This window comes from Geotrypetes seraphini, chromosome 4, assembly GCF_902459505.1.
Source record: "Geotrypetes seraphini chromosome 4, aGeoSer1.1, whole genome shotgun sequence".
In the NCBI taxonomy this organism is placed as follows: domain Eukaryota; kingdom Metazoa; phylum Chordata; class Amphibia; order Gymnophiona; family Dermophiidae; genus Geotrypetes; species Geotrypetes seraphini.
In genome coordinates this window covers 131,290,980-131,316,720 of record NC_047087.1, presented here as the reverse complement: position 1 = coordinate 131,316,720, position 25,741 = coordinate 131,290,980, and the positions used below count along the sequence as shown (strand labels likewise).

The window sequence follows — 25,741 nt, the reverse complement described above, 5'->3', positions numbered from 1 at the left end:
TTGTGAATCTTATCCCTGCCTACTTTGCAAGTGTTTCTAGTTATTTGCATGCACGGAGAGATTAGTGAATGGGGCACGAGGGAAAGTCTTGTTTTCACACAGGGCAGCCACAATTTTGCACAGTTTGTGTAGATTGAGATCCACATTTGTTGTGTATGCTGGGTGTTAAGTACAGTTCATGCCCATGTAAATGCATACCAATGAGGCTTTTGGCACAGATGCAGATAAGTACACAGGAAACCAAAAGGCTGATCACACTAGGTCTGAGGAAGCATAAAAAAGATTTAGCTTGGAACTTAGCAGGATGGTGTTAGACATGCTGGGACATAGGGCAGAAGTTAAGAAGGTGGGCCCCCAATTTCTCTTCTCTCACATCCCTCCACTGATTTCCCCACCATCAAAATGCCCTTCTATCCAACATCTCTCTCTCCTTCTCCACCACCTCCGGATCCAACATCTGAGTCTCGCGAGAACTGAAGGCATTCGGAGAGTGGTGCTGGCCCAGGCAGGCGGGTGGAAAGCTCACGACTGTCGGCCGACACTGAAAACACCATTCAGAGGGCAGCGCTGACACCGCTGAGCCACCAGGCAATGGAAGACGCTTAAGGAGGTGCAGAACAGGATGGGAAGAGACGGCGCGGGAACAGGCTGGCGGGTGGAGGGCTCGCACCTGCCGGCCAATGCACTGCTGGATCACCAGGCAATGGGGGAGATTTGAAGATGGACTTGACTGGGCAGGGGGTGTTTTAAAAAGGGACGAGGGTTAAAAAGGTACTGGGGGTGTTTTTTAAAAGGACCAACCGGGGGGAGGTGTTAAAAATTTATATCTTTGCTACGGGACAGGGGTGTTTTTAAAAAGGAATGGGGGTTAAGAAAGGTTTTTAATTTTTGTTTCATTGTTCTGCATACTGGAGGTTGCTCCCTGTTCTCGGAGGGTGTGTGGGTTCATGCTGGTATTTTTGATTATTGTTCCAGTTTTGTTTGGGACTTATTTCTGTTTAGGGCTATGCCCTGTTTGTAATTTATTTTTGGAAACCAATAAATATTGTACCATAAAGAGAGGGGGAATTAAAAAAGGTACAGGGGGACAGGTTACAGGACAGGGCAGTACAGTGGGACAGGATACAGAGCATGACAAGGAGTGTACGGTTGGGTGAAGAGCCTGGCAGGAAGAATTTGTTTCAAAATGTGTTGGGGGTTTTTTTTTTCTTCTTGTTTTCCTTCTCTAAATTTAGGGTGTGTCTTATGGTCAGGTGCGTCTTATGGAGCGAATAATACGGTATATACCGCAAATTTACAAATCTAAGGGATTTACTACATACATACATATAATAGAAATAACATTAAAACATACTACTCTTCAAGATAAACAGGATTCAAAAATCTGAATATTGTCTAAAATTTGTTTTAATTCATAAAAATGCTTGAGAAAACAGTTGTGCTTTTAAAAGTTTTCTAAACAAACTCAAGGACTCGATCTTAATTCCTTTGGAAAGGAGTTCTATAACTGAGGTCTCACGACCATAAAGATCTAGTATCCATAAAGATCTAGTCCCTATACATCTCCAGTCTAATTTGCTTAAAATCTAGAACATCAAGTAGTGCCTGATTACTTGAACGAAGGGAATGTCCTGGCACATAAACCTTTAGGGTTGCAGCAGACAAGTGGTGGTGGTTCATAAAGAATTTAAAAAATTAGCATTAAAACTTTTAAAACGAATATGCCATTGAATAGGCAATAAATGAAATGGCTTAAGGACTTCCTGAGATTAAACAAGCGGCAACATTTTGAGCTGTTGGTAAAGCTCTTAAATTTTTTTTTTTTTAGGCAAACCAAATGAGTTACAGTAATCAAATAATGGGTAAATACTATATATACTTGTACAACTGTTTGAAAATTAGGCAGACTAGTTATGCAAGAATAGTATTCCAGCATGTGCAGATGTGTGCATATAACTGCAGATGTTAATCTGTGTGCAAAACATAACTGGTGTTTGTTGCAGACCTGTATGTGCATTTATTGTGCTCTACCATGTTGCATGTTTTTTGCTCGGGGACAGTTTTCATATTTGTTTGGTTACTGCATTGATGATCAAAACTTTGGCATTACTCTTGCATTAGGAAGCCATATGCTAAATCAATGTCTCGCAATCTTTCTCGAGCCGGGGCACACTAAACCCAGTGTCTCCGACTTGAGACACCCGGAAGTGTACGACATCGCTGTGATGATGTCACGCACATGCGTAAAGGCCCCTCCAATGGGCCTTGTACCAGCAATGGGGGGGAACTTGCAAGGAAAAGGACCAGCCGGAGAGGAGAGAGGCACTGGTGCTGGCTGATTGTCTGCAGGACGTGCCTCTTTTTGCGAGAGGCTTGTCCTGTAGGCAGTGTGCCAGTACCTGTCCTTCTACCCAGTGTGCCACGGCACACCTGAAATCTCAGGAGGCACACAGTTTACGATACACTGTGCTAATGTTGGCACACAGCTCTAATACAAGAGATATTCCTTTTCTTTAAAGACAGGCCAATGCAGAAAGCAGCACATTAGAGCTGCTGAATAATAATAATAATTTATTTTTATATACCGCCAAAGCCGTGATAGTTAAAGGCGGCTTACAACAAGAAGTACTGAACAATTGATCAAAAAAATACAATGAATAAAAATACATTAAGAGATAAATGAAGTTAAAACTGATAAAACCTTAGGATATGAATCAATCAAACAGCTGCGTTTTTACCAATTTTCTAAAAGTATAATAATAAGAAGCAGGTAAAAAAAAAAAAAGCCACAGATAGATCAAATTGAAGCAAAATTGCAAACGTGTCATACGAATGAAGTTGCTGGACTTTTGAAATTAGTGAGACTAGTAAAGATTTAGTACTAAAATTTGGTCTAAATCCAAATTGGCAAGACACACAGGTTCCCACAAAACAATTGCCATGGCTTATAATAAATGGAGCATGCAAATTATTGGCACGTTAAGATTATGGCAGTGCCAAATGTCACCCTTCCTGTCAGTGGCTGAGCATAATTGGCTCAGCCACTGTCAGGAAAGGTGCCAAAATGCCAATGATCTGCACCAGGCTCTGATTTGCCTCCAACTCCCTACCCTTTCTGCCCTGCTCCCTCCTACTCCCACCCCCACAAAAAACCCAAACAAAAAAACAACAAAACCCTATTTGACTAGTGTCCCTCTCACTCCTGCAATGACTGGCACCAACCCACTTCATCTCCCCTCTCCACTTTTTCCCCCCAGAAAGGACCTGTTGGCTCCTGGTGTCTACTAGCCCAATGTACCTAATAGAGGCAGGAATGATGCCTGCATGCTCCTGCTTTTACCACCTCCATCTTTTAAAACAAAAAAAATATGGTGGTGCTTTTCCCTGTGCGATGCATTCTTCCATATAACAGAAAACTGAATGAGTGTTGCTTCTTCCTCTCCTACTATGTGTGTTAGGTAGAGGATGGGAGGGATTTTAATTTTTTATACTTGAGGCAAAAGGGCAGGGCACTAGACAACCAGGGGAAACTTAAAACTGTAAGGGGGGGGGGGGGTGTTGGTTCAGGTCAAGTGGAAGGTCACTAGATGACAGATAGGAGCGAGTGGGCTGTTGCTTCTGTCCATAAGACCCCATTGAATCAAAAGGTAATTGACAGGTAGGTCCAGGGGGATAGCTTACAGGGGTGTGGGAGTGGATTACTGATTCTTATCTAAGTCCGGGGAAGGAGGGGGGCGGGCAGCAGAAAAACTTGTGCAGCAACCCAGAAACTAACTGGGCACCTACCAAAATTCAGACTGGTGCCCGGTTAGTTTTATGGCTAAAAGTTAAAACAACACAAGGAAAGGGATCTACAAATATACACAAAAGCAAATAACACACACAAAAGGGCATAAGCCTACAGAACTGAGACCAGTTCTGTAGGCTTGTGCACTTTTTTCTGTTAAAAAGTTAGAACAGCCTTTTTGCTATCCTAACTTTAGTACCTAACCTGTTAACGGCAAAAGACACCAGTGTTGCTTTTCTCTTCAAAGAATTTACCTGAAAATACTTCACATTTCACTATGAAAGTAGTCTCCTTACATGTGAATGGTATACCTCGGAAACGCCAATTATTTTTAAAAGAGTTGAAAAGTATGATATTTGCTATGTATAAGAAAAACATTTACAAAAAAAATATAGGAGACATGATGATTCATTTTAAAGAATACCCGGTACGAATATGGGCTTCTAATAAATTGGAGTAAAAGAAAGCTGGGGTGGGAATATTATTTAATAAAAAACTGAAAGTTCTTACAAAAGCTGAATGTAAGGATGATGAGGGGAGATAAATTATATGGGTAAGGGAGTTGAATGGGGAAAAAGTGACCTTAGTGAATTTGTATGCCCCTAACAATAATCAATGGAAATTTTTTTTAAGAACTTTTGAGTACAATTTTGAAGAATCAAGACGGCCTGTTATTGGTGTGAGGGGATTTTAACTTGGTTCTTGACCCAGCTTGGGATACTACAAGCACTAAAGGGGATAGAACTAAAAAGGATAGGAGACAGTTGAAAAACTTTTAGAAACATTAAATGTATTTGACGGTTGTCGGGTTTTACATACACTAAGAAGAGATTATACTTATTATTCTTTTCCCCATAAAGTTTATATCCAATCTGTCGATCAAATCAGGAAAGATTCCGGAAGACTGGAAGGTGGCGAATGTTATGCCGATCTTCAAAAAAGATTTGAAGGGAGATCTGGGAAACTACAGACTGGTGAGTCTGACCTCGGTACCGGGAAAGATAGTAGAAGCGCTGATAAAGGACCACATCATTGATCACCTTGACCAGCCAGCACAGTTGCTGTACATCTTCGAGGGAGTAAACAGGCAGATAGACAAGGGTGACCCGGTAGACATTGTATATCTGGATTTTCAGAAGGCGTTTGACAACATAGTAACATAGTAGATGACTGCAGATAAAGACCCGAATGGTCCATCCAGTCTGCCCAACCTGATTCAATTTAAATTTTTTTTATTTTATTTTATTTTTTATTTTAATTTCTTCTTAGCTATTTCTGGGCAAGAATCCAAAGCTTTACCCGGTACTGTGCTTGGGTTCCAACTGCCAAAATCTCTGTTAAGACTTACTCCAGCCCATCTACACCCTCCCAGCCATTGAAGTCCTCCCCTGCCCATCCCGCACCAAGCGGCCATACACAGACACAGACCGTGCAAGTCTGCCCAGTAACTGGCCTAGTTCAATATTTAATATTATTTTCTGATTCTAAATCTTCTGTGTTCATCCCACGCTTCTTTGAACTCAGTCACAGTTTTACTCTCCACCACCTCTCTCGGGAGCGCATTCCAGGCATCCACTACCCTCTCCGTAAAGTAGAATTTCCTAACATTGCCCCTGAATCTACCACCCCTCAACCTCAAATTATGTCCTCTGGTTTTACCATTTTCCTTTCTCTGGAAAAGATTTTGTTCTACGTTAATACCCTTCAAGTATTTGAATGTCTGAATCATATCTCTCCTTTCCTCTAGGGTATACATATTCAGGGCTTCCAGTCTCTCCTCATACATCTTCTGGCGCAAGCCTCCTATCATTTTCGTCGCCCTCCTCTGGACCGCCTCAAGTCTTCTTACGTCTTTCGCCAGATACGGTCTCCAAAACTGAACACAATACTCCAAATGGGGCCTCACCAATGACCTGTACAGGGGCATCAACACCCTCTTCCTTCTACTGACTATGCCTCTCTTTATACAGCCCAGCATCCTTCTGGCAACAGCCACTGCCTTGTCACACTGTTTTTTTGTCTTTAGATCTTCAGACACTATCACCCCAAGGTCCCTCTCCCCGTCCGTGCATATCAGCTTCTCTCCTCCCAGCATATACGGTTCCTTCCTATTATTAATCCCCAAATGCATTACTCTGCATTTCTTTGCATTGAATTTTAGTTGCCAAGCATTAGACCATTCCTCTAACTTTTGCAGATCCTTTGTCATATTTTCCACTCCCTCTTCGGTGTCTACTCTGTTACAAATCTTGGTATCATCTGCAAAAAGGCACACTTTTCCTTCTAACCCTTCAGCAATGTCACTCACATACATATTGAACAGGATTGGCCCCAGCACCAAACCCTGAGGGACTCCACTAGTCATCTTTCCTTCCTTCGAGCGACTTCCATTAACCACCACCCTCTGGCGTCTGTCCGACAGCCAGTTTCTGACCCAGTTCACCACTTTGGGTCCTAACTTCAGCCCTTCAAGTTTGTTCAACAGCCTCCTATGAGGAACTGTATCAAAGGCTTTGCTGAAATCCAAGTAAATTACATCTAGCATATGTCCTTGATCCAGCTCTCTGGTCACCCAATCAAAAAATTCAATCAGGTTCGTTTGGCACGATTTACCTTTTGTAAAGCCATGTTGCCTCAGATCCTGTAACCCATTAGATTCAAGGAAGTACACTATCCTTTCCTTCAGCAACACTTCCATTATTTTTCCAACAACTGAAGTGAGGCTCACCGGCCTGTAGTTTCCTGCTTCATCCCTGTGACCACTTTTATGAATAGGGACCACATCCGCTCTCCTCCAATCCCCAGGAATCACTCCCGTCTCCAGAGATTTGTTGAACAAGTCTTTAATAGGACTCGCCAGAACCTCTCTGAGTTCCCTTAGTATCCTGGAATGGATCCCGTCTGGTCCCATCGCTTTGTCCACCTTCAGTTTTTCAAGTTGCTCATAAACACCCTCCTCCGTGAACGGCGCAGAATCTACTCCATTTTCTCGTGTAACTTTGCCAGACAATCTCGGTCCTTCTCCAGGATTTTCTTCTGTGAACACAGAACAGAAGTATTTGTTTAGTACATTTGCTTTTTCCTCATCACTCTCCACATATTTGTTCCCAGCATCTATTAGCCTAGCAATTCCATTTTTTATCTTCCTCCTTTCACTAATATATCTGAAAAAATTTTTATCTCCCTTTTTTACATTTTTAGCCATTTGTTCTTCCGCCTCTGCCTTTGCCAAACGTATCTCTCTCTTGGCTTCTTTCAGTTTCACCCTGTAGTCCTTTCTGCTCTCCTCTTCTTGGGTTTTTTTATATTTCATGAACGCCAACTCTTTTGCCTTTATTTTCTCAGCCACTAGGTTCCATATGAATGACTACTTTGGAAAATTGCGAGCCATGGAATGGAGGGTTTAATACTCGTGTGGATTATAAACTGGCTGGAGCATAGGAAACAGAGAGTGGGGGTAAATGGACAATACTTGGACTGGAAAAGTGTAGCCAGAGGGGTGCCGCAGGGCTCGGTGCTTGGACCCGTGCTCTTCAACATCTTTATAAACGATCTGGACATTGGTATGAGTGAGGTCCATTAAATTTGCGGATGATACGAAGTTATTCAGAGTAGTGAAGACACAGGGGGAATTGCGAAGATCTGCAACGTGACATAATCAAGCTCGAGAAATGGGCATCGACATGACAAATGAGGTTCAATGTGGATAAGTGTAAAGTGATGCATGTCGGTAACAAAATCTCATGCACAAATACAGGATGTCTGGGGCGGTACTTGGAGAGACCTCCCAGGAAAGAGACTTGGGAGTTCTGATCGACAAGTTGATGAAGACGTCCGCAATGTGCAGTGTCGGCGAAAAGGGCGAACAGAATGCTAGGAATGATTAAGAAGGGGATCACGAACAGATCAGAGAAGGTTATCATGCTGCTGTACTGGGCCATGGTGCGCCCTCACCTGGAGTACTGCGTCCAGCACTGGTCTTCATACATGAAGAAGGACACGGTACTAGTTGAAAGGGTCCAGAGAAGAGTGACTAAAATGGTTAAGGGGCTGGAGGAGTTGCCATACAGTGAGAGATTAGAGAAACTGGGCCTCTTCTCTCTTGAAAAGAGGAGACTTGAGAGGGGCATGATCGAGACATTCAAGATACTGAAGGAAATAGACTTAGTAGATAAAGACACTGTTCACACTCTCCAAAGTAGGGAGAATGAGAGGGCACTCTCTAAAGTTGAAAGGGGATAGATTCCTTACAAACGTAAGGAAGTTCTTCTTCACCCAGAGAGTTGTAGAAAACTGGAACGCTCTTCTGAAGTCTGTTATAGGGGAAAACACCCTCCAGGGATTCAAGACAAAAGTTGGACAAGTTCCTGCTAAACTGGAACGTATGCAGGTGAGGCTGGACTCATTTAGAGCACTGGTCTTTGACCTGGGGGCCGCTGCATGAGCGGACTGCTGGGTACGATGTACCACTGGTCTGATCCAGCAGCAGCAATTCTTATATTCTTATGTTAAATTTTTTTTCTTTTGTGATAAAAATTATTAAAGAAAAAAAAAAAATGAAAGGAGTCCCCTTACAATTCTCATCTAAAACCAAAATTCTGGGTGTAACAATAGATAATATCCTTAACTTTCATTCACACATTTCTAAGTTTTGTTTCCTCATCTTTCAAGGCTCTCTGCCAAATTCGATCCATTCATTCATTTCTTCAGCAAAGTTCACTCCATATTCTAATACATTCTCTTGTTTTGAACAAACTTGATTATTGCAATTCTCTTCTCATTGGACTCCCAAAATGCCAGTTACATCGTCTACAATTAGTCCAGAATACTGGGCTAATGGGGTTTGTAGCTGTGGGAACACAGTACATGCAATCGTGGATGTTGAACAGGTTCTAATTAAATGTAGTGAAAATAGAGTTAATATTTCCAAATCCTAATCACTCAATCTTTGAAGGTTTGTTTATTTATTTCATCATTGTATGATATATAGGGTTACCATTTTTAGGCCGCAAAAATCTGAACACATGGCTCCGCTCTGTTCCGTCTCCAGCCCCGGCCTTGTTTTGTTCTGCCTTTGGCTCTGTCCTGTTCTGCCCCAGCCCCACCCCCCCCAAACATACTCTCTTAGCTCTGGCCACGTCTGGAGGGCTTGGAGCATGCATGGATGTGCATGATGTAATCTGTGCATATTCAGATGCCCTCCAGATGTGACTGGAACTTGTTGGGGCTTTCTAAAACCTGGACAAACTGGTGGGTTTTGGAAAGTTCATCCAGGATCCTGGACAGTTCTCTCTATCTCCCATTCCTATATCAAATTTCAAAAACCTAATGAACAGTATTGCAAAACAAAACATACAGTGACAGCTATAAAATAAAAGTAATAGTAATTTGGTCAAAAACCAGATGAGGTTTATTCAAATAACTAGATTTTAATGCCTTTTTTTTTTTTTTTTTTAAAGTTTGAAGTAACGTTGTCCCAGCAAAAATGCAGGCAAGGAATTTAAGAGCATGGGAATTTGACAAGAAAAGCAAACATGACGTGAGTAATGAAATCTCAAAACGTGAGAGGATGGAATGGTCAGAAAATTGATTAGGAGATTCTAATTTATTGATAAGGAACATAAGGGGGTCAAGATTCAAAGTGATGTAAGTGGGCAGGAAAGGCTTCTGCTAGGTTAAATCGCACTCAGCAGGCCTGCCACCGATAATAGGTGGCACTTAACCAGACTGTGCTGCTGAATTTAAACCCTAATTGCTGAAATGGAAACAGGGCAGTGAATGGGCTGGGAGGTATGCAGGCAGCAAACAGAACAACCTTATAAACTTTCCTAATTATGGTTACTTAGTTATACAGGTGCCGGAATTGAAGTATCCTCATCACCACTTGAGCATCCCCCCCATGCCTATCTTTATTTTCCCTGGTGGTGTTCTGAACCCTAATTACTCCTGTCCTTGCCAAGCTTCTGCTTCAAAATGGCTGGTGCATCCTCTAGTGGCACTCTCATGGTACTGTAATACAAGACTCCTGCTAATCAAGTGGAGAAGGCTTCATCCAAGGCTAGACAAATGCTGGGGTGTATCCGTAGAAGTTTCGTTAGCAGGAAGCCCAAGGTCATAATGCCTTTGTACAGATCCATGGTGAGACCTCATCTGGAATACTGTGTACAATTCTGGAGGCCACACTACCGAAAAGATGTGCTGAGAGTTGAGTTGGTTCAATGAATGGCCACCAAGATGGTCTCGGGGCTCAAGGATCTCTCATACGGGGAGAGGCTGACTAAATTGCGGCTGTACTCTCTTGAAGAACGTAGAGAGAGGGGAGACATGATTGAGACGTTTAAATATATCACCGGTCATATCGAGGAGGAAGATAATATTTTCTTTCTTAAAGGTCCCTCGGCCATAAGAGGACACCCGCTAAAAATCAGGGGTGGAAAATTTTCATGGCAACACCAGGAAGTATTTCTTCACCGAGAGTGGTTGATCATTGGAATGAATTCCCAGTGCAGGTGATCGAGGCCAGCAGCGTGCCAGATTTTAAGAATAAATGGGATGCACATGTGGGATCTCTTAAGAGGGTAAATTTTGGGGAGGATCATCAGAGTTGGCAGACTTGATGGGCTATGGGATATCTAAGAGGGCAAATTAGGGGGGTGGGTCATTAATGTGGGCTATGGGATATCTAAGAGGGCAAAGTTAGGGGGGTGGGTTATCAGTGTGGGCAGACTTGATGGGCTATGGCCCTTTTCTGCCGTCATTTTTCTATGTTTCTATGATCCAAGATGGCGATGGAGTGAGTTGCGTCTGCAAGAGGCTCCTGCACCTTACTGGCGACTTTACATTTCTACTAAATACTTTTACCTCTTGCTATGCCTAAGCACAAGGGTAAGCAGAGGGTGCTTTTCCAGCCTTCTCTGCAACCTCGTTGATGCAGCAAGCGGCAATTACAACTTACGGCGTCCCGGTTGGAGTGGGCATATCCGCTGTACGAGGTGGGCAGACCTCGGTCTTGGAGGGCGAGGTGTCGCCTAGTCCATTGGGGCCTGGAGTTCCTCCACATCCCGGGAGGATGTCGGGGACGCCATCAGCAGCGCAGGAAGCACCGGAGTTGATGTCTCCGTCTTCATTGCAGATTTCACCCCTGACCCCAGATATGGTTCACAGCTTGTTGACTTCTCTACAGCCAACACCGAAGGTTGGAGGAACCGAAACCTGCATTGAACCAGGGAAGGAGGAGGTGGAACCCATTGGGGAGTTTCCCGGAATATCTTTTCCTGCTCCTTTAACAAGACCTGAGGTGATCGATATGGAGTGGATTGGAATCTCTACATACCTCAGTACAGAATACTAACGCTCAATTTAAAACTTTTGAAGAGAAATTCCAAAACAATCCGATAGAATGAACAATTTAGAAAAATCAATGGCAAAAGTGAAGGTTTCCACTAATTTACAACTGAAGGAAAAGTGTTTGCTTACTAGGAAAATGGAAAATTTGGAGAATGCAAATAGAATTTGAACCTTAGACTTTTAAATTTTCCTATTCCAAATTTCAAACAGAGAGAGATTATTTCATTCCTTCTTAAAATCAGTACTGAAATTTCCTGAAAATAACCATGCCACCACTACAAAAGTTATTTGAATATTCCTAAAGAGGATAAAGGCAAAGGAACAGTACCAGGAGATTTGGATCTCACTAGTATGTTGGAAACATCTCAACAAGAAGAAATACTTACTAGAGCTACCTTATTGGCAAACTTCATTTTTCTTCCTGATAAGGAGGCAATTCTCCATCTATTCTATAGGACTGATAATGTGGAATTTCATGGATTCAAAATTTCCATGTTTCCTGATATTTCGAAATGGACGCAAACCAGATGGAAGAAATTCCTGGCTTATCGTCAGTCAACTTTGAGTATGGGAGCAACTTTTCAGTTACGTTTTCCTTGTAAATATTGCATTATCTATCAGAATATTAGATATACTAGTTTTTTAGCCCGTTACATTAACGGGCGCTAGAATAGATGTGTAGACTTAGGCATTTCTTTCTCTCTTTCTGTATGTGTGTCTTTTTTTCTCTTTCTCCCAGCCCCCCTTTCTTTCTGTCTCTCCCCCCTGTCCAGTAGTAGCCCTTCTGCCTTCTTTTTACCTACCAATATTCCCATTTTCCCTTTCCTAATTCCACCTTTTTCCACCCCATCCAGCATCATTAGAGTACCTGTTGCATTGTTGGTGTTCCACTGTCTCCTCTGCCTTGGGTCTGGGCCGACCATTGTGGGCCAGGATTGCCAGGGGTGCCCTGTGGGACAGGCAGGGGCAAGGGTCAGCAGAGATGGGGGAGTTCTGGGTGGCAGCATGAGTTCACTCTGATGCGGGGCCTCTGCCGTGTTGCGGGGAGCTGGTGTCTGCACTTCTAGCCACTTCCTCTAGAGTCCCTACTGCAGCGCGCAGGCGTCGCATCGCACGGCGGTGATGTCCAGGCCTTGCACTGCCACGTCTCTCCTGAGCCGCGACGAAGAGGGCAGGGGGTGCTAGAGGCTGGCAGCCGCCGCTCCGCACTGCCTTGCCGCGGCAGCGTCTAAAGACACTTCGACCCATAGCGCCGTATTGTGAGGTGGAGAGCAGGGAAGCTTGTCTGGCGCGCATGCGCACTCGTGCCGCCGTGACAGATCAGGGAACATGCGGCACGAGTGCGCATGCGCGCTTAGCGTTTTATTATATATGATATTTTATGAACCTTATCAGTTAAACTTTTTTCTTGAAGGTAAGGCAGCTGGAAGAACTTCAGAGGCTTCCATGGAGTCTCTCAACCAGGCCGTTAGTTAATTGAATCCAACTGCACTCTGTAATGTGATTTAATTTTGAATTATTCTTGAAAACCAACTTCCCTTGGAGGTGATGGATTCTCTCTCCCCATATTGTGGACTTTGATATTGGTTACTAATGTGGAATTATTTTATAATTTGTTTTGTTTCTTATTTCAATTGTTTATTTCCAGTTAAATTGTTGTTTAACAATTTTTAGAAGAATATAAATAGATAAAAAAAAACCACCAAGACTCCTGCTAGAGATCATGGCAACCATTTGGTGGCTGGAGCTACCCAGAAGACCACTGTTGACCAGGGAGGTGCTTTCAGAGAGGGTGCTGGTGTAGTAGGAGGAATCAAAGAATAGATACTGTGCTACAGATCGGGGAGGGGAGGGGGGGGGCGGGGGGGGACAGTTGTCCTTCCCTTATGAGAGTCCCAAACGAATATTGGCTAAGACCTGCATAATTCCTGGTAGCCAGCACATTTCTGAGACCTTGGTGCTGGTGCTTAAAAAACCAAATCAAAACCCCCACTAACCCCCGCTGGATGAATATCAGACTCTTAAATTGTCCTGAAACATGAACTTGTGCGCTGGGGCTTGTGTGCATCTGAGAAGTCAAAAGCTATGCCATTGGTAGTTTCATTACCAGCATTGCCTCCCAAGGCAGAAGGTTTCAGCAGAGATGTCGGGCTAACAGTGTACTACCCATCTGGGCAGTGTTGGAGGCAGAGGATCATGTTTGTTGCAACAACGGCAATAACATCAAATTTATACTACGCAGAAGAAAGGCCCGGCAATCTACTTCTGTATTCTGCCATGATATCTTGATGATCAATAAGTCGCTAGGACTCGAACATGGTTGATGGCACCTAATAAATTGTCCTAGATTTCCTGTTGTTGAAATGCAAATAAGGACAGTAGTAAATAAATTATAGATATGTAGCTTATAATATTTTCTAGACTCATAATTTCAGGATGGTGGCACAGGCATTTGTGATCACACATGGGGACCAATGTAATGATGTATATCTGGGTTTGCCAACCTAGGTGTTGTGGGTCTTAGCTGGTTCAAAATGTCGCCACAAGGATATTGGTAGGAATAGGATGATTTGAATACATCACACTGATTTTGTTTTCGTTACATTGGCTGCTACTGTTGAGCTGAGTAAAATCTTAAGATCCTATGTTGACTTCACAAAGCACTAAAGACTGGAGGAGGACCCTATGCACAAAAGATTTCCATGCCAGTAAGACTCGTTAAAGCAATCTTACTGGCACGGAAACCCTCCTCCTGATGATCAAAATTGTTCTCTGTGGTCCTCATAGCAGTTGCTAAGAAACGTATGCAAATGCTTCATAAGGAGCTCATTAGTATTTAAATGAACTCTGAAAAGGGAACGCCCCCCTTTGGGAATTATTTTCCTGCAGCTCTACGGCTGCAGGTAGCTGTAGTGGAGCCATGATTTTAATGGGTGCAGCAGTTGTGCATGTGCTACACATGCACAACAGCTGTGCCCATTAAAAAAAAAAAAAAAGTCCATAGTCCTGCTCTCCTGCCAGCTCATCTGATCACAGCAGGGAAATCATTGATCAGCTGAGCCGGCGGCTTTGGGGAGTCCTACTGGCTCAAATGATCAGAGGTTCCCCTGCCGTGATCAGGAGAGCAGTGGCAGGAGTTGTTGGTTCAGGCATGCAGGAGGAGGAGGAGAGTTTCAGATAGGCAGGAGGAGGAGCTGTGCTAGTGGTTGCTCTTCTGAGCAAACACCAGGCACAGTTCCTCCCCCTTCTACTGGGACTGCTCCAAATGAATAGCATGCATATAATCTACCCTTGACACTTACCGTGTTTAGAAGCCAGGATATCCCTTTTTTTCTCTCTCATTTTTTTTTAAACAAGACCAGACCCAAGAACAGCTCGAGATTAAAGGTTCCCCCTCAGTCCGAAAAGTAAAAAAGGGACCTGTGCCCAGCAGGAAACATGAGGGGGAAGAGAATGTGCCGAGTCCCCTCCCCTATGCAAGGCTCTCCAAACTCCCATGAAATGTCATGCCAGGCGCCCAGAGATGGCAGAAACAGTCACTACCAACCAAATCGGGGTCCGAAGCTGGAGGCAGGTACGCACCGCGGCAACAACTGTGTGCTGACCACATCTCCTTCATACAGGCCCAGTGCACTCCCACTAATGTTGTCCTGAACTGGGCCCTCATTGGCTGACCCTGCGGTAGAAGCATTAGCGTGGTTCGCCAGAGATCCACGTTGCCTGAAGGGCTCAAACCTGATTTTTAACTACTGGTACCTCAAAGGAGCTAAAGAGCGGTGGCAGCACTCTGAACGGGCATGCGTCGCGATCTTCTCCTCTGGGGCCTTCCCTCTGCCATGTCACTGATAACGTGGCAAAGGGAATGCCGGTTGGGAAGGCCGCAAAGCAGCCCATTCAGAGTGCTGCCACCGCTGCTGTTTTGGATGCTTCATAGTTATGTAAGGCTCACGGTGGGAGGGTCGGTGGGGTTCCAGTGCATAAAGGGATGGGTGGGAGGGATATTAACTAGGGCTTATTTTTGGGGTAGGTCTAATTTAGGGGAGAAACAGTAATTCCCTGAATGTTGTTTTGAATCAGTCAAATCAGGCCTCGGGCAGTAGAAGGGAAAGATGCATCCAGAAGTCACACTACACGTTTTCTCTTAATTGCTAGGTCGATAATGACCTAGAGCAGAACTTTCCAATCATTACCCCAATAGGGTAACAAAATCTGTGTGTGGGGTCACGACCAGGGTGGGTCCTCCATAGATACAAAGGCTCACAGGGAGTCATAGAAGCATAAAAAAAAAAAAAAGTAAATATTATCCTTCCCACAGTCTGATATCTCTCCCCCCTCCTTCCTTTCCCTTCTTCCCCCTAAGTGGTCTGGCATATCTCTTTCCCTTCCCCTCCCCCTGCCTTAGTCTGGAATCCCTTCCTCCTCCTCCCTTTCAGTAGTCTGACATCTCTCTCTTTTCCCCCCCCTCTCTTCCCCATTCAGTGGTCTGACATCTCTATCTGCCCCTTTCCTCATCGTCCCTGTGGTCCAGCAACTCTTACCCTCTCCATGCTATTTCCCCCTCCCCCCATGGGATCCGGTGCTTGCTCACTGTTCTTCCAAGAGGCGCTGCTGTAACTCTTCAGGCCCCTGGCAGCATGAGTGAAGTAAACACGCTGCCATCAGTGATCCAAAAGCTTTCTCTTTGATACTGCGATTCGCCTATGCAGGGACAGGAAGCAGTAACAGAGGAAAAGCTTCTGGGTCGCCGAAGGCAGTGAATTTACTTCATGCATGTTGTCAGCGGCCTGAAGAGTTACAGCAGCGCTACTGGGAATAAGAACAGTGAAAAAGTACCGGATCTCACAGGGAGGGAGGGAGGGGACTCCAGAGAGGTCCGTGTGCCACCCAGAAGGTCTCCTTGGGCTGCCATGGGCTTGTGGGCCTTGGAATCAAAACCACTGCTATAAGGTTATTAGATGTCAGGTTTCCCCGGACAAAAATAGTTAAAAAAAAAAAAGAAGAAAAAAGCTGTCTTGGACTGCCATCAGAGTCCTCAAATAGAGGACATGTCCGGAGAACCCGGACACCTGGCAACCCTAGTCAGACCTGTTTTTGAACTTGTATCCAAATTCAGTGTTCTCTTTGTAGTACCTGATACTGCCAATTGAAATCAACAGGTCTCATAATGTACCAGAGTAGGGTTGCAGAAATCCAGGACTGAGTTTCCCTTTTGAACCGTGTAACTTGGCTGCTCTCCAGCTACCCATTAAACTTCTCCATTAAAAGCTTGTGCTTGCATTGTCCCCATGTTCACTCTCAAAACTATTACTGCTATCATACCAACAGCTAGGCTTTGTACTTTTCCCTGCTACTTCTGTTGTAGAGGTGAAATATTAGTTTGGGTGTGGCCCTAGTACAGTGGCTCACATATATGTTTACCTAGGGCCTGGATGGGTAGTGGAAAGCATAAGGCAGAATTTGGAAACTACAGAAAGCAGGAAGAAGTATGATTTGCCATCAGTTCTTGTATGGAAACATCCCAGAATTGTTTAAAAATAACATATTTAGCTATATACCAAAAAGATTTTTGCGTTCTGAGAATTTAGCTTTACTGATGATGTCTGTGAAGCCAAGACTTGTCGAGACTGGTAAAATGACTTTCTGTTGTGCAGGAGTTAAGTTATGGAACTCCTTGGGTCAGATCCGAAATTGCTGTGAAAAAGGGTAGGTTTAGAAAACTAGTTAAGACGCAGTTATTTGTAGATGACTTTTTTAAACTATTTCTGGTAAAGTTGATGAATTATCCACGATTTTTATTTTCTAAACTATGGTATCTTTCTGAGGATTGTTTGCATGTCTATTTTTTATGTATTTGTTTTGTCGTGTGTCTATTTTAAATATGTATGTATGTAAATTATGTAAACCATTTAGTTTTAAATGGTATATAAATTTTTAAAATAAATAGTCATGCTTCTGTTACCTCATTCCTTTGCTTCTCTTTTGTATTCCATGAGGACTCATCTGTAGATGCTTTCCGCAGGGGTTGTGAGAAGGGGTTGCATTAGGTCCTTCTTGGGAATCATCTGGTGTCTTTTGGAGCAGACAGTCAATATTTCCTCCAGGCTGCATGGCTGCGTGGTCGCGTACCTTTTAGCAGGAGGCCACACAAACTTTCAGCTCAGCTCCACTGAGCAGCTGGTGGAGTTGGGACCAGCACCCTTCCAGTATCGCTCTTCTATCTTGTGCTGCTGCTGCTTTCCTAAGCAGCAGCAGCAAACTGAAACAAACCGGCTGCGGGACCTTAACAAACATTCATGCGGCTGCCACCCTCTTCGTTGTCACTTCTTATAGAGCAAAGCCAGCAGCTTTGATGGCAGATAAAGGGCAAATGGCCCATCCAGTCTGCCCATTCACAGTAATCCACATCTCTTCCTCTCTATAAGACATCCCACGAGCCTATACCAGGCTTTCTTGAATTAAGACACAGTCTCTGTCTTCACCCTTTCTGTAAAAAAAAAGTTTCTTTTGATTACTCCTGAACCAATTACCTCATAACTTTATCCTATGCCCTCTTATTCTAGAGCTTCCTTTCAAATGAAAGAAACTTGTGCACATTTACACCATGTAGGTATTTAAACGTCTTTTATCTCCTCTATCTATCATTTCTCCCCTCTCCTGCCTTTCCTCCAAATTATTTATTTATTTAGATTTTTATCCCGTCCTCCCAGTAGCTCAGAACGGTTTACAAGTAAACATTCACAATGGAGTGAATTGGACATACAAGATTATACAGTAGATTTAAATACTTGGGACATACGAGACTATGCAGCAGTTTAGATATAGGGACTATACAGCAAATTAAGAACAGTAGTTTAAATATAAGTAGTTTAGTTTAGATATAAGTTATTTGAATATAGGCTGAGAGTGGACTATACAGAGATTTAGGCAGAAGATTAGAATGGAGAAAGAAGGGTAGAGGTGGGGTTTAAGGGGGTTGGGTGTAGACTGAGGGTGACCTTTAGTTGAAGAGTAGGGTCTTTACCATTTTCCAGAATGTCATTAGTGAGTTCTGTAGTCTGAGTTGAGGGGGGAGTTGGTTCCAGAGTTGGGGAATGAAGTGGCTGTAGGAGCGTTTGCGGGTGATTTCTGAGAGGAGGGACCTTCCGGGGGGAATGCATTGGCATATCTCCATTTCTGAGCGGAGGGTGCGGGTGGGGATGTAGATGGGTAGCTTGGATTTTATGTAGGAGGGGGTGGTGGCATAAATTCTTTTGTGTGCTATTGCCAGGGCCTTGAATGCACAGCGTTGGCTAATTGGGAGCCAGTGTTCAGCGCGAAGTGCTGGGGAGATGGGATCATGGTAGTTGAGGCTGTGTAGGAGGCGGATAGCTGCATTTTGGACTCGTTGGAGGCGCTTGATCTTTTTTGGTTATTCCATTAAATAGGGAAGTTGCATTAATCCATTCTGGAGAGGACATATGCGTAGAGGAGTTGGGCTAGGTCAGGTGTGGAGATGTAGGGTTTGATCCTTCTCAGTTGGCGGAGGTAGTAGAAGGAGGTAGAGACTACTTGGGATATGTGGGTGGATAGGGATAGGTGTCCATCTAAGGTTACTCCTAGGCTGCGTACTTGATCTGTTGCCGTTAGTAGAATGGAGTCCCATAATAGTGTTGGGCGTGTGTATTTGGTGGTTTTTTTTTCCTGATCCATAAGAGTTCGGTCTTAGAGGCGTTCAGTTGTAGTTTGTTGTTTGTCATCCAGGTTTTCATGTCAGAGAGGCAGTGTTGGAGGTTAGCAATTTGGGACGATCGGTTTTCGCCTAGAGGGAGGAGCAGCTGGATGTCATTAGCATAAGAGTGGATTTTAATGTTGTACTTCTGCGCTATATCAATGACAAGTCTGATGTAGAGGTTGAATAGGAACGGGGATAGAAGGGCGCCTTGGGGAATGCCATATTTGATAGGCTTGGGGTTAGATTTGTGCGTCCCTAGTAGGACAGTTTGGGTCCTTTGGTGGAGGAAGGAGGTGAAACATTGGAGGGCAGAATCCTTGATTCCAAGGTCAGAGTCTGGATATGAGGAGGTGGTGGTCCACCGTGTCAAAGGCAGCACTGAGGTCAAGTAGGACTAGTAGGGCATTGCTGCCTTTGTTGAGTATTGACCAGCTGTCATCGATGATATCTAGGAGTACTGACTGTGCTGTGGCCTGTTCAGAAGCCGGATTGAGCAGGGGACAGGGCCGCTTGTTCTTCTATGAAAGGGTGTAGTCGGCGGAGCACAATTTGTTCTAGGAGTTTAGAGACAAATGGGAGGTTGGAGACTGGGCGATAGTTGCCGGGTTCGTTAGGATCAAGGGTGGGTTTTTTGAGAGTGGGTTTGATAATAGCTGATTTTCAGCTGAGGGGAACTGTCCCTGTGGAGAGGGAGGTGTTAATGATGGGGAGGATGGATTCTGCCATGGCGTCTTCTGTGGACAGCAGGAGGCTGGATGGGCAGGGATCGAGAATGGTGTTGGAGGGTTTGGGTTCTCTCAGTTTCGAGAACCTCGGCATGGGTGGCCATTTCAAATTGGGGGAGAGTGGTAGAGGATGGGGTAGTTGGGTTAGGCTGGGGGTGTGCAGGAGTGGGGTTGGTGTTGGTGTCAAGATTGTTGCGAATGGTTTGTACTTTGGATTGGAAGAAGTTCGAGAGAGTCTCACTATCAAGTTCTGTTTGATTGTTGTGGCTTTTTCCTTGGGCACTGGTGAAGAATTGGTTTGTGAGGGTGAATAGTTGTTTGGATCTAGCAGGAGCTAATTGTAGGAGGCGAGAGTAGTAGGCTTTCTTCGCTTCTAGGATGGCAGCTTTGTAAGTGATGGATGTGCTTTTCCAGTGGGCTTTGGTTTCTGAATTTGGGTGTTTGATCCAATTCCTTTCTGCTTTCCTTAGAGATCGTTTTATGGATCGGAGGTCACTGGTGTGTTTTATTGGTGGTTATTCGAGTTGTTTTTGTCTGGGCAAGGCTGTTGTAGAGGGATTGGATGTTGGAGTGCCACGTGGAGGCTGCTAGGTCGATGGAGTGGGGATGTTGGGTGCAGGTTTCATTCAGGGTGCGAATGCCTGCGGCCATGGCTGGAGGGCTGACTGAGTTAGGGAGTTGGTGTAGGGTGGGAGGGTTAAGGTCTTTACGTGGGGCTAGGGTAGTTTCGAGTGGGAGTTGGAATTCAATGAGGTGGTGGTCTGACCATGGGACAGGTGTGGTGGTGTAGATTGTTTGTTGGTGCTCTGCAGATGGTCCTCTGAGGGTGAAGATTAAGTCTAAGATGTTGCCTGCTGAGTGTGTAGGGGTGGTTATAGCTTGATGAATTCCCAGGTAGGAGAGGAAGCTGTCTCTTTGTCCTGAGGTGTTGAGGTAGTTTGGGAAATTGAAATCTCCCAGGATGGTCACATGTTTGTGGGAGATGGACAGCTCGGTGATGAATTAGAGGAGGATCTCTAGGGTATCTGTTGGGGAGTTGGGGGCTCTGTAGAGGAGTATGAGGGCGATTTTGTGTTTGTGGCCTATGGTGAAGGCAAGAGCTTCTAGGGAGGGAATGTTGATAGAGTTTATCAGTTTTGGTGTGGTGGAGGTCTTGATGGTAGTCACTCCACCTCCTTTCCCAGAGGTACGTGAGCAGGTTAGGGCCTGGTAGCCTGGAGGACATAGTTCGCCTAGTGCTATCCCATCATTGTCTTGGAGCCAGGTTTCAGTGATCATGTCAAGGATGAGGTCGTGTAGGAGGAAGGTCTTGTTTTTAACTGATCTTGCATTGATGTGTGCCAGTTTGAGAGTATTGCTGGCGGGGGCTGGTGGGGAGGGTAGAATGGGGATGAGGTTGGCAGGGTTCCTGGTGTGTTTTTTTTTGTGCTGGGAGGTAAGATCACTGTATCTGCCTTGGCCTGTAATGATGGGGATGGTGAAGTATAGTGTCGTAAAGAGTGTTGGGGAGGTGGGGAAGAGGGTGTGGGGAAGGGGGTGGCCTGGAGAGTTGGGGGCATGATAGGATGGGGGGATTGAGGAGCTGGGCTGGAAGAGTTTCGAGAGGGTCTCACTATCAGGTCCTGGCCAGCCCTACCGTTGCAGCTGGAGCCTAATGGAAGGTCAAGTATGACAGAGCTAAGATGGGAGCTTGGTGCCAAATTGTTACTAGTGAGACAACTGGAGGAGAGAGAAGGAAAAACAAACAGAAAACAAGCAAGCTGGGTTGGATGAAGACTGAGCACCAATTGCTGCTAGTGAGATAAGAGCAAAGACAATTACTTGCAGTTTAACAGCTTAATAGGTGTTAGTTTCATGTGAAACTTAGAGGTAGACAATAGTTTCTAGTGAGGGATCGTATAGCATCAGAGTTCAGTCTTTTTTTTTTTTTTTTCCCAAGCTCTGCTGGGATGTCAGGAGGCAGAGTTCGTCTCCCACACAGTCCCGATTCAGATCCCTGCAGTGAGGAGGTGTGCTGAGGCGTCGGGCAGCTCCCGTTGGTAGTGGAGCTGTTCTGAAGCAGGAGATTCAAGTTTAGAGCCCTGCTAGGGATGTCAGGAGGCAGAGTTCGTCTCCCAAACCATCCCGATTCAGATCCCTGCTGTTCTGAAGCAGGAGATTCAAGTTGAGCCCTGCTAGCATTTTAAGATCTACATATTAAGATCTTTAACTCTGTCCCCATATGCCTTATTACGAAGACCACGCCAACATTTTAGTAGCCTTCCTCCGAGCCAACTTCATCCTGGTCTCCAAAATTGTACACAACATTCTAAATGAGGTCTCACCAGAGTCTTATGCAGGGGCATCATTATTTCCTTTTTCCTACTGTCCATACCTCTTCCTATGCAACTTAGCATCCTTCTAGCTTTCGCTGTCATCTTTTAGAAGGTGAAGTCTCCAGAATTGTATACAATATTCTAAATGAGGTCTCACTAGTCATACAGGGGCATCAATACCTCCTTTTTCCTACTGGCCATACCTCTTCCTATGCACACTAGCATCCTCCTAGCTTATGCCGTCACCTTTTCAACCTGTTTGGCCACCTTAAGATCATCACATACAATCACTCCCAAGTCCCGCTCTTCTGTCGTGCACATAAATTCTTCACCACCTAAACTGTACTGTTCCTTCGGGTTTTTGCATGCCAAATGCATGACCTTGCATTCTTTAGCATTAAATTTTAGCTGCCAAATTTCAGGCAATTCTTCAAGCTTTGCTAGGTCTTTCTTCATGTTACTCGTACCATCCGGGGTGTCTACTCCTATTGCAGATTTTGGTATCATTACCAAAGAGGCAAATATTACCGACAGCCCTTTAGCAATATCACGTATAAAAATGTTAAAAAGAACAGGCCCAAGAACAGAACCTTGAGGCATACCACTAACATCCCTTTCCTCAGTGATCTCCATTGACCACTACCTTCTGTTGTCTTCCATTTAACCAGTTCCTGACCTAGCCTGTCACTGTGGGGCCCATCCTGAGGGCACTCAGTTTATTTATTAGACGTCTGTGTGGCTTTGCTAAAATATAAATACACCACATTTAGCGCTCTCCCTCTATCCAATTCTCTGGTCACCCAGTCAAATAGATTGATCAGAATTGTCTGACAAGAACTACTTCCAGTTCTTTAATCCACTGGATTTCAGAAACTTCACCATTTTCTGTTTACAAGCGTTTCCATTCATTTGCTTACCACAGAAGTCGCTTACTGGCCTGTAATTCCCTACTTCTACTTTTGTGTAGAGCAGTAGTCTCAAACCGCAGCCCAGGGACCACATGCAGCCCGCCAGGTACTATTTTGAGGCCCTTGGTATGTTTATCATAATCACAAAAGTAAAATAAAACCGTTTCTTGATCATATGTCTCTTTAGCTATAAATGACAATATTATTATTAAGGCTTGGCCAAAAGGAAAGATTTATAAACTATAAAAAGTTTTACCTCATTAACTATTTTTTCTGAGGCCCTCCAAGTACCTACAAATCCAAAATGTGGCCCTGCAAAGGGTTAGAGTTTGATGCCACATCCACCAGTCCTCTGGTACCACTCTCGACCCTAGAGAAGCATTGAAAATGCCAGTCATCAAAGCCACTAGACCTTCCCTAAGTTCCTTCAGCACCCTTGGATATGTATGGGAAGATCCTGCAGCCGGTTTGCTTCAGTTTGCTGCTGCTGCTTTGGTACAGCAGCTTCATCGGTGGGGATGTTTGGGAGCAAATGCTGGTGGATGTGAGTGGGGGGGGAGGGGGCAAATGGTGATGGATGTGGGGTGGAGTAGGGGCAAATACTTGTGGATGTGTGGTGGGAGAGAGGGAGTAGATGATGGATGTAGGTTGAGGGAAAGAGGGAGCTGGTGCTGGCAGATGTGGGTGAGAGGGGGCAGATGCTGGTGGAAAGGTTTGGGGTAAGGAGAGAGAGGGGATATATTTTGTATAGAAGTGGGAAGATAGATTTTGGATAGAACATGGGGGAGAGGGCAGATATTGATAGGTGGAGTATACAGAAGAGGGAGATGATAATACTGATAGAAGGGGAGAGGGGAAATGCAGGGTGGAAAAAGGAGGGGGGGATAAGCTGTATAGAAGGAGGGAGACTGAAGTCTGGTTGGAAAAGGAGAGAGACAGGAGGGAGATGATGGAAGATGGAAGTGAAAAGAGAGGGGGTAGACTGTATGGAAGGGGGAAGAGACAGAGGAGGGAGATATTGATAGAAGAGGAGATGCTGGATGGAAAGGGGGGGAGGAGGCAGACCTTGTATAGAAGGGGGTAGATGCTGGATGGAAGAAGGAAGAGAAATGAGCTGTTTGGGGGTGAGAGAAAGGAGGGATATAATGGTGGAATAGGAAAGAAAGGGTAGATATAGCTGACAAAGCACTGGATAGAACAGTGAGAGAAAGAGAGCAGAGTTAGTGAAAGACTTTGAATAAGGGGAAGTAAAATAGGAAAACCGGGGTGAGGAAAAGAGATGGAAAGCTGCCGGTAGTCCATAAAAAAGAGGGAGCTTGATGACTAGATATTAAGATTAGAGTTAAATCTGGACATAGAGGTAGAAAAATAAATTGAAGATAGCTAAAAGGAAAAGGAGGGGAGAAAAATCCTGGAAAGAGACTTACAAGATGGAGAAAAGCAGAAACTAGAGAAGTGAATCACCAGAACATAAAGATCAGGATAAAGTAGTGTAGTATCTGTATTTATAAAGGTTTAATAAATATAAATAGAAGATAGAATTAAGCTGATGCCTTTTCATTGAACTAATGTTGATACTTTTTTGACCAAGGGCTCCTTTTACAAAGGTGCGCTAGCGGTTTTAGTGTGCGCGCTAGCCGCTACAGTCTCCTCTTGAGCAGGCGGTAGTTTTTGCGTGCTAATCCAGTGCGTGCATTAAAAACGCTAGCGTACCTTTTGTAAAAGGAGCCCCAACTGTCAGAGATCAAAACCTCCTTTCTCAGGTCAGGACAGCTTACTGTCTGGACCTAGGGAAGGAGGTGTTGGCTTCTGAGAGGTAACTGAAAAATGTTTTGCATTGGATCATTTGTTTTTTTGTCCTCTAATACATAGCTTTTGGATATCTATTTGGAGTCAAGTTAATAATTTACTTGAGAATCCGGTAGCGCTTTCATATGATACAATATTATTTGGTACATCAATGAGGGCAAAGAGCCAAATATCCTCTAAAAACAAACTTTTACTCAATGACAGGAGTTGCCATCCAACATATTACAAAAAATTGGAAAAACTATGATAGATTAAGTTATATTTTTGGGTGGAATTCATTATGCCATATTTTTAAAATGGAAAGAATATTAGCTATTCAGCAGGGACGTTGTACAAAGTTTAATGATGTTTGGGAGCCATTAACAAATTATTGTAAAGATTGATTATAACTAATAATTTATCTCTTCCCCTTTTAATTATTGAAGTATAGGTGGGAGGAGGGTGGGTTTAATTTTAAGGTATATGAAACTAGGATGTTTATATGGGAGAAGGGAAGGAGGGAGGAATTATTTTATGATTCAATTTATGTTTGATCAACAAGTGATATTAAAGTGTATATGATTGTATTATAAATCACTTGATGAAAGTTTAAAAATGAATAAAGAATAAAAAAAAAATAAAAATCATCTTATTTTCAGTATTTTAATTCTCTCCCTTTTACAAAACTGTAATGTGGTTTGTAGTATTAGCTCCCACGCTCATAGAATTTCTAGGAGTATTGGAGCTGTTACAGCCATAGCTGGTGCTAAAATCCGTGTTTCTGTTTTGTTAAAAAAAAAAAAAAAGTGTGTATATTTGTAATTCTTAAATTGTAATGTACAGTGTGTATAACACCAGGTGTTAACAGAATATATTTGCTCACATCAACTGGTCCTTTGCTCGTGCAAAAAACCTTTTGCGCATGTGAACTCTGTCTTTAGAACATTACAGACAGTACTCACAATTGTTGTCCCAGGGAGAAACTGTGCCTGTTCCTGACCAAAACTCTTCAAAGCACTAAAAATAAGGGCTACAATTTTGAACAGAATGTAAAATTTATTTAAAACTTTTTTTTTTTATACCATTTACAAAAAACTAAACGGCTTACATCAGTAAAAACATACGTAAAATAAGAGGTAATTATTTAATAATTTTTATGC

General features: G+C 43.8%; 1 protein-coding gene across 5 annotated transcripts in view; it reads left to right on the top strand.

Annotated features, from left to right (window-relative positions):
• Positions 1-25,741, top strand: part of TMPRSS2 (transmembrane serine protease 2) — a 236,722-nt gene that overhangs the window by 63,145 nt on the left and 147,836 nt on the right. Inside the window, exon 2 of one of the 5 annotated variants that reach the window (XR_004539250.1) lies at positions 9,247-9,326. The exons of the other annotated variants lie outside the window; for them this stretch is intronic. The gene's annotated coding sequence lies outside the window, so the exon portion shown is untranslated. The remainder of the gene's footprint in view (positions 1-9,246; positions 9,327-25,741) is intronic. 5 annotated transcript variants of the gene reach the window in all.